Source organism: Cupressus sempervirens, chromosome 2, assembly GCF_028749045.1.
Source record: "Cupressus sempervirens isolate cs-2001-9-10 chromosome 2, ASM2874904v1, whole genome shotgun sequence".
Classification (NCBI taxonomy): domain Eukaryota; kingdom Viridiplantae; phylum Streptophyta; class Pinopsida; order Cupressales; family Cupressaceae; genus Cupressus; species Cupressus sempervirens.
The window spans coordinates 779,641,496-779,656,156 of record NC_143119.1 but is presented as its reverse complement, the minus strand read 5'-3'; the positions used below and the strand labels follow the sequence as shown (position 1 = coordinate 779,656,156).

Below are 14,661 nucleotides of genomic sequence, written 5' to 3'. Positions count from 1 at the left end.
GTTCTCTCTCTCCCTCTCTACTCTCTCTCTCTCTCCCATCCCATCCCTTACTCTCACACACTCTCTCTCCCATCCCCTACTCTCTCTCACACTCCCATCCCCTAATCTCACTCTCTCTCTCCCATCCCATACGAGCTCTCTCTGCCACCACCTACTCTCTCTCACACTCTCACACTCTCTCCCATCCCCTACTCTGTCTCTCTTACACACATTCCCATTCCCCCTCTCCCTCTCTCCCTCTCCCACTCCCTCTCCCCCATCCCCTACTCTCTCTCTCCCCTCTCCCATCCCCTACTCTCTCTCTTTCATAGACACGCATTCCCATCCCCCCCTCTCTCTCTCCTCTCCCATCCTCTACTCTCTAGATTTTTCACACACACTCTCATCCCCCCCCTCTCTCTCTCTCTCCCACTCCCTCTTGCACCACCTACTATCTCTCTCTCTCAAGTACTCTCTTTCCCTCTTTACTTTCTCTCTCCCATCCCCTACTCTCACTCTCTCTCTTCCATCCCCTACTCTCTCTCATACTCTCTCTCTCTCTCACCCCCATCCTGTACAAGCTCTCTCTACCACCCCCTACTCTCTCTCAAACTCTCACACTCTCTCTCCCATCCCCTACTCTATCTCTCTTATACACATTCCCATTCCCCCCCCTCTCTCTCTCTCACTCCCTCTCCCATTGCCTACTCTCTCCCATCCCCAACTCTATCTCTCTTACACACTTCCATTCCCCCTCTCCCTCTCCCTCCCACTCCCTCTCCCATCGCCTACTATCTCTCTCTCTCTCTCTCTCTCTCTCTCTCTCCCTCTCTCTCTCTCTCTCTCTCTCTCTCTCTCTCTCTCTCTCTCTCTCTCTCTCTCCCATCCCCTACTCTCACTCTCTCTCTTTGCCACCCCTACTCTCTCTCACACTCTCTCCCATCCCCTACTTTCTCTCTTACACACACTTCCATCCCCCCTCTCTCTCCCTCTCCCACTCCCTCTACCATTGCCTAATCTCTTTCTCCTCCATCCACCCTCTCTCTCCCTCTCCCACTCCCTCTGCCATTGCCTACTCTCTTTCTATCCCATCCCCTACTCTCTCTATCTCTCTCTCGCCTCTCTCATTCCCTACTCTCTCTCTTTCACACACACCCATCCCCCCTCTCTCCTCTCCCATCCTCTACTTTTTCTCTCACTCGCTCTCCCTCTCCCACTGCCTACTCTCACTCTCTCTCTCACTCTCTCTCTCTCTCACTCTCTCCCTCTCTACTCTCTCTCTGCTACCCCCTACCCTCTCTCACATTTTCACACTCTCTCTCTTTCTCTCTTACACACATTTCCATCCCCCCTCTCTCTCTCCCTCTCCCACTCCCTCTCCCATTGCCTACTCTCTCTTCCATCCCCTACTCTCTCTTCCATCCCCTACTCTCTCTCAAGCTACTCTATCTTCCCCCTCTCCCATTCCCTACTCTCTCTCTTTCACACACATGCACTCCCATCCTCCTCTCTCTCGCTCTTCCTCTCCCACTCCGTCTCCCACCACCTACTCTCTCTCTCCCCCATCCCCTACTCTCAATCTCTCTCTCCCAACTTGTACTCTCTCTCACACTTCCTCTCTCTCCCATCCCCTACTTTCAATCTCTCTCCCCCATCCCATACTCTCTCTTTGCCACCTCTACTCTCTCTCTCACACTTCCTCTCTCTCCCATCCCCTACTTTCAATCTCTCTCCCCCATCCCATACTCTCTCTTTGCCACCTCTACTCTCTCTCTCACACTTCCTCTCTCTTGCATCTTGTACTCTCTTTGCCACCCCTACTCTCTCACATTTCCTCTATCTCCTATCCTATACTCTCTCTGCCACCCCTACTCTTTCTCACTTCCTCTCTCCCCTCTCCCATCCCCTACTTTCTCTCTATCTCTCTCACACACACAAATAGCCATTCCCTTGCCCCACCCCCCAACTCTCTCTTGGTTTTGATTTGCAATTTAGGTCTCAATAGTGCATGCGCACTATAGAGTGTGCGCGCTATAGCACGTGCGCACTACTTCGAATTCAATAGCGTTTTAATAGGGCGTGCACGCTATAGGGCGCATGCGCTATTCAAAGCTTTGCATTAAAACCAAGCCTAAGGCTTGGTTTTGCCTTGGAGATCCAACCCAAAGGTTTGGAGTTTATAAACAAGTTTGAGACATGTTTTCCAACAAACATACAAAAAATGATTGATTTTTCTTGTGTTCTCCCCTTCAAGATTCTTCGTGGTTGGGTATCGATAAGATCAGGTTACATAACATTATAGGTCTCTATGTTAGCTATCTAACCATATAATTTATTTTTAATTTGAACTATTTTAAGTCTTTCATCTATAATTTATTTTGAATGTATGTTCATTTTTTGTCAAAAACCACCATGTACTAATTGGGCTGTAGATTTTAGCTCATTCATCAAATTTTGTAACAACTTAGTTTTTTAGAAACTAGACTTCATTGTACACACTTTGAAAAAAAGAAGTTTTGATTTTAGATTAGTTTTCAATCATTTCTAGGGGGAGCACACAGATATTTCACATTTTTGGGATGGGTCTAATTTAAAAATTCATTAAAAAAAAAATACACATTATAAAATTACCCGAAAAATCTGGGATAAACTACATAGTGTTAGGTAACTTTTGATTAGAGCGATTAAAGAATTTCAAAAAAAAAGTTAAAATTTTAGGGGGGCCACACTTTGTACTATGTTATGTTTTTTTGGAATAAACAGTACCACTTTCTGTGGCCCCCTTTTTTGAGGACCTAAAACTAAACCATTTTGAAAAAAAATTAGTAGTTTAGAAACTAGATTCAAAGGACTACGACTTTTGTTTTTTTCATATCTTAAAATTTTGAGCGTAACTATCTTCAAATTCTTGTTGAAGTCCAGAATTTGCTGATTTTAGGAAAAAGGTGTCCACTTATACCCCCCTTTTGGCACCACAACTTTGTGCACTTACCCAGATGTCATTATAAACTTTATTATTTGAATTAAGATTTATCTTTTATGAGTTTTATGCTATTGAGCATTTATGAGAACTTGGGTTTTGAGAACCAATGTTATTTTTTGGGTTGCCTGCTAAGGAACCAAATTCGATCAATATTACTTTTTGTGGTATGGGACACTATTATGGTTTGTAGTTTTTGGGAAGGTAGTCTAGGTGCATGTCTATGGGAGTGTCTTGCAATGGGGGCTAAGGCCCAAAGTGGCTACTAGGGTAACACATTGTAAGTTGTGCAACAAGTGATAACATAGTAATTAAAATATCTTGCCTAGCCCTTTTCCTTGAGATACATTAAAAAGATAAGTTAGAGATTTTTCCTCATCCATGCTTTCAGTGCTTGTATAGACTAAGGATGAGATGGAGATGATACCTTCAGAGGTATGAGTAGTTTCCTCATCATCACAAGAGGGTATTCTAGTTCCGCATAGAGTCACTAGGGGGCCAAGGTCCTGAGAGATTGCTAGGGTAACCTTAGAGTTGGCTCATGTGATGACACTCCATAATATGTAGCTTGAGTCTCCTTCATGATTTTTTTAATATTTGCCTCTAGTGGTGTACTTGTTGGATATTCTTTTAATGGTGCATTTATTGTGAGTTTTTACTCATTGATTGGATGTCATTTTATTATTGATAGATGACTTTTATTAATGAATGATCAGTTATTCATTGGTGGTGTTTTTATTGTTGGAGTTAATGATTGGTAGTTTGGTTTTATTGATAATAGTTGTCATTTATTGGTCATTGTGCTTGTGACACTTAACATTGATTTCAAGGCGGTTGTATATTTTTGGTCTTGGTATTTGTATGTTGACTTAATATGAGATGTTAGTATTGGAATGAGTATCCTTTTGATTTTGGTTATCTTTCTTCTTTAGTAGTTTGTGTACCCTTGAGGTAGTTTTGGCTATCAAGATGCCTTGCCTAAGATTATTTTATGATTTGATTATTTGTGTGTGGATCGTACATTATCTCTCCTGCATAGTGGGAGTGGGAGCCTGATTAGGTAACCACGTAGTCGGGAGGTAGTGTATTCTTACCATTTGGGTCCCCCTTAGATTGAAATATGTTGGATGCTCCTTGATACAATGGTACCATTGTCATTCTTCCTCTTATCTTGAAGACTTCTATTCATTTGATGTATCTATGTATCACATGTTTTGAGATCCTACAAGATATTGTATTGTATATTGATGTACTTGTATCTATTTTCACATACCTTGTGACATGTGCAATGGATGTTATTCATTAGATATGCTTTCATATTATTAGTTGTACTTATGCATTTTCTTATATGATCATATATGTGTTTATTCATTTTATAATTATGGACATTGTAATTGAAACTTAAATTTACTAATAAAACTTTCTTAAATGTGACTCAACGTGAAGGATCCCTTGAGGAATTGAAACTATATTTGCAATTGATTACATGTTCTTGATGTGTATGTATATATAGCTTCTATATTATTGTTACTTTGATGTTGTTTAAACTTAAAAAAGAATAGTTCAGTAAACTTTGTAACATATTAGGTTTATTTCTTTTGGGTTCCCGAGCGGGGCGTTACAGTGGGCTACCCCACAATGAAGATTCCCACTCTTTGGCCAAAACAACATTTTGCATCAGATCTTCACTTGGTGATATTTAGAATAGTTGACACTTCTAATAGCTAAATACAAAATAATTCTAAGCTGAAACAAAGGACTAATTTGTCATATTTTTTGTATAGAGTCTAATTTTTTTAGATAGATAAATTGTGAATCTTTCTACATGCAATTTTTAATAAGAGTGTTGTTTATGTTGTCATACAAAACATTTTCAATAGAAAAAATAGAATTTTTTATTTTTATTTTTTAAATATAGTTTTTTCACACCAATATCCAATGCATGGATATTTTTTCATATGTTTTTGTTTCGTGTAAGCATAATTTAAATAGAGGTGTATGTTTTCATGTTCAATTTTTTTATATATATTTTAATAATTTTTTTTTTGTTTTGTTGAAATCAAAGTATTAATATCCAATGAAAAATATTTTTGAGATCTTTTTGAAATATAATTTTCTATTTTTTCACGTGTGCAAAGAAGATCTTAATGTTCAATGAAAAACCTATATGTACATCAGAAATTAAAAAAATTATAATGATAAAATTAAACATATTCAAAACTACACTCTTTAAGAATCTTAGCATTAGGGCTACGTGTTTACACAAAAGCAATTTCTAAGTGTATTTTAATTTAACTCCCCAAAAGGTAACTATAAGTGATTTAAAATAATAATAATCATAGTTTCAAAAATGGTTCCATTAAAGGCATGACTTAAGATTATTTAGGGGTTCTATTCGAAGGGGCTTAATCTAGCCATCTTCAATTAAATTCCTTCAGATGGAACATTTCAAGGCTTAAATCATTATATTTTCTCAAAAATATGTGATTCTAAGAAAAGAACAAGACACCCTAAGATTGTAACCCAATATTGTGAGATTACCCCTTTATAAAGGAGAGGTCACATATAAATGATAAAATAATACCTTTTTAGATGTAATACATTTTCATTCATAGTAAATAAAGGCATGGATGCATTAAGGATGGAATAATCAAAAGCCAAAAAATACAGGAACATAACAGGGTTACAAATGTATGCATGTAAAAACCTATGAGGATCTATGTGATGATGGATAATTCAGGGGAAGTTGGTTGGGATTAGTAAGATATGACCAAATGTGGTCATAAACCCTTTACAATCAAAATGTGATAGATAAACATAAAAAAATGATAGAGTCAAAAATCCTTCAATACATACTTTATAAACCATGATGTAATTAGAAAATAATAGAAATTAAAAAATACTAATTAATATGAAGGATACAATCCAAGGTCAAAATATTAGGTCATGAAAGAATGGTAGATTCATAAGAAAATATTAAAAAACCACTACTATAAAATATATAGGCTAGTTAAATAATAACTAGCCTAAAATAAAAGCATTAGGGATGATATTAAATAGCTAAAATAAAAGTTAAACATATTCAATTCATATTCAAATATATCAAAAAAAACTAAAATGATTATTACGTTGAATAAATCTGCAATTAAATACACCTTGAATGCAAGTGTAATTAGTTTAATTTTTTATTATTATTAATGTTAGGAACCTACTTTCCATAGTCTAAACAAATATATCCCCATGGAATTTTTGTTACTTGTCAAAATACTTCATTGTTTATGTAAACCCTAGTTTACTTTTGTAGTTGCGAAAGTGATTTCTATATACACAAATTTGAACTCATGTGTTGAACTGAACTTGCCAACTTGATTTGGTATACCTTAGAAACACTTGATGTACCAATTCAATGATGACAAATTATGGCAAGCTAGGGTTTATAAGAAACATGTGTGACGCCTTCATATAATAAGACTTTTTATTCCTTATTACTCTATAGATTATACTTGTGATTTATTTAAAATCGTGCTACTCCTTAAATTTATCAATCTAAGAGGAAATTTGAAATAATTACAGTTTAGTTAGTTGACAATAATTGGTAAAACTGGAGGGAAAGAGGCCAAATTCGAAGTTGAAGTTTAGATCTAAAGGTGTCACTTTGGATTGAATAAATTTTAGAGCTATAAAATTAAAGCAATATATTAGATAATAAATTAAGGGATACGAATAATTTCTTAAAATAAATGATGATAAAATTATTGCGAAGAGCTAAAATACATCACCCTAGATACATTGATTTTATTAAAAATTTAATTACAATAAATCTAAAATATTGTTTAAAATCTATAAAGTGGTGAGTAAGAAAATGTGTCACCCATATTCCAATTAACATTCATCAAATTTGCTAATTCAAATCTGACTAAAAAATATTTAGATGGCCAATAGTCATATGTTGGTATATTCAATAGCTGGAAAAAGGTTAGTAAATGAATAAACCACTTGATCAATTTTTTTTTGCAGGGCGATAATGCATGATTATTAGGGCACTTGTGCATGAGTTTTAAAATAATTGTACAACTTTTACAATGGTCAAAGTGAACTACTCACATGGAAAGACATAATATGTGTGAGAATTGAACTCAAATAACCACTTATTGAAGCTTGTGTGCATAACTCCTCCCTAGTAGACATGAGATTTCTAGAATCCATTATATGCACACAAAGTTTCTAGAAACAACTATTTATGGGCTGTGAACTTGCAAATGACCACTTTTTGACTCTTGTGTGCACAAAAATCCCATAGCAAGCATAAGCTTTCAATAGACAAATTTTCATTCCCAAATTTTCAGGGCAAAACAAAACTAACAATTTTTAATTTTTAATTTTTTGAAGATAAGGCTTAGAAATTTCCATAAGGAACTATACATTATCAACTAGGTCATCGAATGACTAGGAGTTCAGAATACCTGACTAAGAATACCTGACTAGGTCATTATCAACTAGGTCATCGAATGACTAGGAGTTCAGAATACCTGACTAAGCTTACGAGGATTGCAACATTCTTTTGAACCTTAACCAAAAAGATCTTAACCAGGTTGGTGGAAGATTCTACTCCAATTGACTAGGGATTAGTGGATACATCCACAAGAAGAACTCAAGTATTACAAGTTTTCAATGTCAAGTATTGCAACATTCTATTGACTAAGGAACTATACATTATCAACTAGGTCATCGAATGACTAGGAGTTCAGAATACCTGACTAAGCTTACGAGGATTGCAACATTCTTTTGAACCTTAACCAAAAAGATCTTAACCAGGTTGGTGGAAGATTCTACTCCAATTCACTAGGGATTAGTGGATACATCCACAAGAAGAACTCAAGTATTACAAGTTTTCAATGTTAATATACATATTAGGGATTAATAAATGTCGTGTCAAGGCATTCAACTAGGTATGAACTAGAATTTTGCGCCTAGGGTAGGGTTACCATGTATGCTATCCTTATTTTAAGTGTGTAGGTAGCCATACTATACACCATGAGTGACGCAATTAGTTCTCCGAACCAAGATAATGATCTCAAGTAACTTACCTTCCCTCAAGTAATTGATCTAGTAACTAACATTTCTAATTTCCAAGATGTTGTGCCTACTAATGATACTAAGGTCTTATCTTGTTCATCCAATCCATTCTAGAACCACTTATTTCTAGTTAAAGTAGTATGTTGAATGATATCTAGCTAACAAACATCCTACAAGTTATAGCTAATAACTACTCATTTACAAATCAACTACTAATATATATCTATATGTAATAGAAATCTAAATTAAAACTATACTAACTAAACTTCTCAATCTAATTACCATCATCAACTAATGACTTTACTATCACAAACCATGTCACTATTAACAATAGATCACTAGGATTATATAGTAATATTATTATGTTCATAAGGTACTCGTTTAATAATGTCTTTAAAAAATAAAAATTCTATAACAATTTTCTTTACATTCTATGCTTTATCCTAATGAATACTTTAAATCATGACCACCCTTAAAAATATATTATTTTAAAATTTGAATATTTAATACTTTTAATATAAAAATCAAACCTCAATATATAATATTTAAAACACCCATCAAATCAAAAACCTTCCAATTAGTACATTTATCTTCACCTTGATAATGTTTCTTCTCATCATGTGAAAGAGTCGTATACAAGTTGCAGTATCTTATTCGGCATTTTTCTGGAATATTCGTAGGGATCATTTATTGCTTCCCGGTATATACTTTTCCCCCCAAATGAACAATGACAAATGCCCTCAGTTTCAATCAATGCTTCACTGCTTTTCTCAGAAAAAATGGCAGAGGAAGATCTTCAAGGGATCAACATTACAACTCAAAGATTGCTATTTTCTTTCGATCCAGGCATTCAATTGAGCAATTTCACAAATTATCGCAGTTATTTTGTAGGTTTGGGCAGGATGGGCAAATTTCAAGGCAAAAAAGAGGACATATTTGTGGCAGTGAGATGAAGATTTGAACAGGAAATACTGTAATTCCATCGCTTCGATCAGGTGGATTTACAGGTATATCTTCTGAAAGTCACGTTGTTGATGGTGTTGTATGAGTTATCTGAGTTTATTTATGGAGAAAACGAAACACCGGGGCTGTTTTAGCTTTTCGAAATTGCTTTACTCACTATCATTATCTTCCTCTTGGAAATCTTCATCTTCCTTCTCACCTGTGTTTAAGGCCTTTCCGGTCACGTTGTTAGTGATGTTGTATGGTTAATGAAAGGATTTTTCAAGCTGATTCTGGTCTTGGATTGTTTATGAAAGGATTTGGATTATTGATGAGAGGATATTTTTCCCATTGGAGTCTGATATTGTGTGGTTTACGAAAGGATTTTCCAGTGGATCTTCTTGTGAGAAAATTAAGGAATGTCATCTGGATTATGCAAGGTCAATACAGATCTGGTGTTCCATGGACAATTAAAATGTCTGGTTTGATCTGGTATTTCATGGACTCTGAAATTGTATGTCTGCTTCGATCTAAATATATTGTATAAACAAATGAAGAACAGTATTGTTCACAAAACTTCTATGTTTGGGGGTATTTGGCGACCCTCGTCATTTTTTTCTCCGAGAAGCCAGTTGAGTAATTTTAATCTTCCAAAAAGGAAATTCGTTTTTGTTCTCAATTTTTATTTTAACCAATGTGTTTTGAGTCAGATACACAGAAATTATAAATTCTAATGGTCCTTATACACTCAAAGTTTTGATTTTAGGCGAGCAATCTGGCAACAGGAAATGTTGTAAATCCATCGCTTCAATCAGGTGATTTTACGGGTATGTTTTCTGAAACTCACGTTGTTAATGGTGTTGTATGATTTTGAACATATTTAAGGAGAAAACGGAAAATCTCGGCTGCTTTAGCTTTTAAAAATTGCTGTTCATTGTCATCCTGTTGGAAATCTTCATTTTTCTTCTCACTTGTGTTTATGCCTTTTCATTCACGTTGTTAATGGTGTTGTATGGTTGATAAAAGATTTTTTTCCGGTGGATTCTGGTCTTGTATAATTTATAAAAGGATTTTTCCGATGGATTCTGGCGTTGTATAGCTTATGAAAGGATTTTGTAGTGGATTTTATTAATGAGTCTAAACTGGATTATTGATGAAAAACGTTTTCCAATTGAGACTAGTATTTTCTAGTGGATCTTATTGTAAGAATGTTAAGGAATACCATCTGATTGTGCAAGGTCAATACAGATCTGATGTTCCATGGACCTCAAATTGTTTGTCTGCTTCGATCTTAATATATTGTATAAGCAAGAAATGAGTGGCATTCTTTACATAATTTATAGTTTTGGGGTAAGTGTGGAACCTCATCTTTCTTTTCTCACAGAAGCTAGTTGAATAGATATCAATCTTCCAACAGGAAATTCGTTTTTTTTTTCACTTTTAGTTTTAACCAATGCTTTTTGAATCAGATGCACAGCAATTTACAAATTGTAACGGTCCTGCACTGTCAAATTTCTGATCTTTGGCTGTAAATTTTAATGGCGATCAATCTATTATGGAATCTATTTTCACTTTTCACATAGAACAGAAATGTTGTCTACAAATAATACTGTAGGATAACTGAGACTGCTGATTGAATAGATATAAATCTTCCAACAAAGAATTTCTTTGCTTTTTTTATAAATATACTTTGAATCGGATACAGAAAATTATAAATTATAATGATCCTTGCACACTAGAAATTCAGATCTTTGGCTAGCTGTCTGATCTGTAATTTGTAATTTCTAAATTAAAATCGCAATCAATCTTGCAGAATCTTATCTTTCTTTTGTCAGACCAGAGAAATATGATGTGTACAGATAAGATAAGATAAAACTGTAGGATGTTTAAAGTGCTAACTGAATACAAATTAGTCTTCCAAAACTTACAAAGCTTTATTCAGATGCACAGAAAATAATAAGTTATAGTGATCCTTGTACATTAAAATATCTTTTCTTTGGCGAGCAGTCTGTTTTCCGTACAAAATTGTAATATGTAAATTTCAATAGCGATCAATCAGCTGCCGGTGCGACATTCTCTATTCTCTTTTCTTTTTCTTAGCTAAATTGTCATACCAATCATATTCTACTTTTGTGTTGCTAATTTGTCATACCAATCATATTCTACTTTTGTGTTGCTAATTTGTCATACCAACCATTTTACTTTTCTAGTTATTCTACTTTTCTGTTGCCAAATTGTCATACCAATTATTCTACTTTTGTGAGAATATATCATTATTGCTATATTCCAATAACTATCATTTTACTTTCTCAGTGATGAATCTACTCCATCTCTTCTGGCAATTTTTTCAAGCGTGATAATTCTAATACCATAATATCTTTTATGTTGGTATATCTTAATGGTGATCATTATACTTAGCAGGGTATAATCTACTTTGTACTTTTATGTAAAATATTAGTGGTGATCAAAAAAAAAAATTGTTGTTTTTAAAAAGTTTTTTATTTTTATTAATAAATTTTAATCTAAATTAAGTAGTTTTTGATATTGATGAATAGTCTTTTTTAATTAATAAATAATATATTTAGTTACAATTCATAAAAAAGAAATCGGGAGATACAAGATCGAAAGTTCACACAGTCATAGTTAGAATCAACAACTATTCATTAAAAAAAACTTATAAGAAACAACCCTTAGGCAACTAATGAAGTGCCAACAGAGGGGGTGGCTCATTCCAATCATGAAATCTGCAGTCATCCCTAGGATTGGTAGGTGAGTTGGGAAGAATCTAGCCATCAACAACATCGTCGAGGGCCTGGTCTTCATCTTTGCCATCAGTCCGCGGAGGTGAAATAGCCAATTTTGGACGAAAGGGCCATTTACCACAAACAACACGCCGAGCACCAAGAGGGGAGCCACCAGACTCAGGGACCAATCTGTGCCACCCTGGGATGGGAAAGTTGAGCGACAATGCCAACCACCATCGCCACCACTGGAAGAGCGGTGGCAAGAACCCTGCAAGTGTGGCATGTGCAAGCAGTGGCCAGTTCTTGCAAGTGTGGCATGTGCAAGCAGTGGCCAGAAGAACTGTGCCCCAACAACCACTGGTTGAGTGGTATCAATGGAAGCATCAATTTTATTATATATTTAAGTATAATATAAATTGTTTAAATTTGAATTTATCTATAAATATATAAATATACGTATGTTTTATATAATTATCTTTTTACTTATTTTATATATATATATGATTATGGATTTTAACAAATATTAATATTTTGTTGATAAAGAAAAGAAAATTCAATATTTACAAAACTTTATAACTGATATGCTTGTGTGAGTGGTAAATAGTTCAAGTTCAACAACTATCACTATATACTGATTAGATGTAGAAAAGAATCCAAAGACCTTTAATAATAATTTATCCAAAGACCTTTAATAATAATTTTTGTTTGTGTGTGTTCTGTGTGTAAATAGTACAAATTTAACAAACACTATATATTGATTAGATATTGAAAAGAATCTAATGACTATTAATAATAATTTTTGTGTCTGTGTGCATTTCTATGTGTAAATAGTACAAATTTAACAAACACTATATATAGAAAAGAATCCAAAGACATTTTATAATAATTTTTATTTCAATGTGCATGTCTATTTGTAAATAGTACAAATTTTACTATCACTAATATATAAAAGAATCCAAAAACCTTTAACAATAATTTATTTATTTTATTGACTTCATTTTCAAAAACGATATTATGTAAGTTTCTTGTAAAGTTCATGGCTGAGACTATGTATTAAAGAACTCAAGACTTGCAAGTGTAATTAATTGAAATTTCATCATATATAAAAAAGACCATTTATAAAGAAAATAATATAAATATAACTAGCTATATATCTTTATTTTTTAAATGTGAAACATTTTTCAATAGTACATTTATATAGCAGCATAGGATGGGTGTCTTAAGAATAAAATTTATAATTCATTCATTATATAATATAGTTTAACATGAGGAAAATGATACTTTTAAGATATGTCAAAAAATAGTTTATGTTTGACTTGGGTTTTAATTAAAATTTCACATATTTTTAAAAATGGTTTACTATTTGGAAAAATATTATATTAGGTATGTGATATAGGGTAAATTAGTTTGGTATAACGTTAATGTTAACATACTATATATCTGTATGTGCATGTATGCATATATGTGCATTTATACATAAGTGTCTCTCTCTCGCACACATCCATCACTATATGTGCATATGAGAAAAGTGTAGGAGTATGTAACAACCCCCACCTTGCCCCTTTTTTTTAATAACACAGGGCTAAAATTTGGTATATTATATTTATTAAATGTATAAATTAATAACCAAACTCAAATTTTGAATTATATTGTTATAATATATTTTGATATTACATATATTCACATTAAAAATTATAAATATACAAAAATTAAAATAATTCATATAATAATATTCTTGTATTAGTTGTTTTAAAACAACTTATCTTATATAATAATATTTTATCTATTGCTTAATGACTAAAAAAAATTGAACCTATTTTAAAAATATTTTATTTCAATATTTTAAATTTACTTTTTTATGTTTATTTAAATTTAATAATAATTTAGTTTAATGATTAAAATATATTTTAAAATAAAAATTAACGATTCAATATATCCTATTATTTTAATGTTATGAAGTAATAATTTTTTGTAGATAGTAGTGTGATCTGAAACGTTGATGCAAAAGTTAGAATACAATCTACCCAAAAAATACATCAAAGAATAATATTTTTTTAAGATGTAATGAGGTTAAATCAATAAATAAATATATTTATAAAAATACTTAACTGTAGATCTGATTATGTTAGCAAACAATAATTTTTAGTCAAAAATAATGAATTATAACTAATAATACACATATATTAAAGAAAAGGGGCACAATTTGCAATTGAAAGAATAAGGAAAAACATATTTAATGAAAAAACATATTGTGCTTGATAATATGAAAGTCTATAATAGTTTATATAATGTGAATACTTTTTTTATGCATGAATAAAATCACATCTTTTATCAATAATAGCTAATTTGGTTGATTTAAAGACCTTATAAAATAACCACTAATGAGATATGTATTGCGACCTTCATTTTTTTCATAATCAGCTTTGACTTCATCCAAAACATTTGGAAAAATAACTATTTTATTAAATGTCTCCCTTACTTTTTCTATCACATCTCTCATTCTCAAAATTTCATTATTTGAGATGAAATCAATTCTTGCTACTACATTTTCAAAATGTAGATGAAATTTATAACAACTCTTCAATGTAGATTTTTCACATTTATCAATAACAATTTGAGGGGATCCATCAGAGTTCACTAAGCCAACTGGACTTGGCATATTGATTTCAGACCCATGGTCACAGTGGTCCATTATATTAATATTATATCCTAAAAAAACTTAAAAGATTAAAAATTAAAAAATATTACATGTAATTTATCATATATGGCGACCGTGAAAAATTTAGAGCATGTATACAGAAGAAAATATGATTCCCAATAAAAAAAAAACATTATATTCATTTATAATTCAAACAAAAAAAAAACTCATTATAGAAGTGTAACACATCAATATTCTAAATTATTGCTTATAAATTGTACAGTGCGTGTGGTAATCTAAAA

The 14,661-nt window shown here is 32.8% G+C and overlaps 1 long non-coding RNA gene across 3 annotated transcripts in view; it reads left to right on the top strand.

Moving 5' to 3' along the window:
- Window positions 1-8,671: 8,671 nt before the first annotated feature.
- Window positions 8,672-14,661, top strand: part of LOC149575789 (uncharacterized) — a 38,865-nt gene continuing 32,875 nt past the window's right edge. Inside the window, exons 1-2 of one of the 3 annotated variants that reach the window (XR_016360235.1) lie at window positions 8,683-9,608; window positions 9,744-9,804. This is a non-coding gene — a long non-coding RNA (uncharacterized LOC149575789). Of the gene's footprint in view, window positions 9,805-14,661 lie in introns of all 3 variants that reach the window. The other 2 variants (XR_016360236.1, XR_016360234.1) reach the window with 2 other exon arrangements.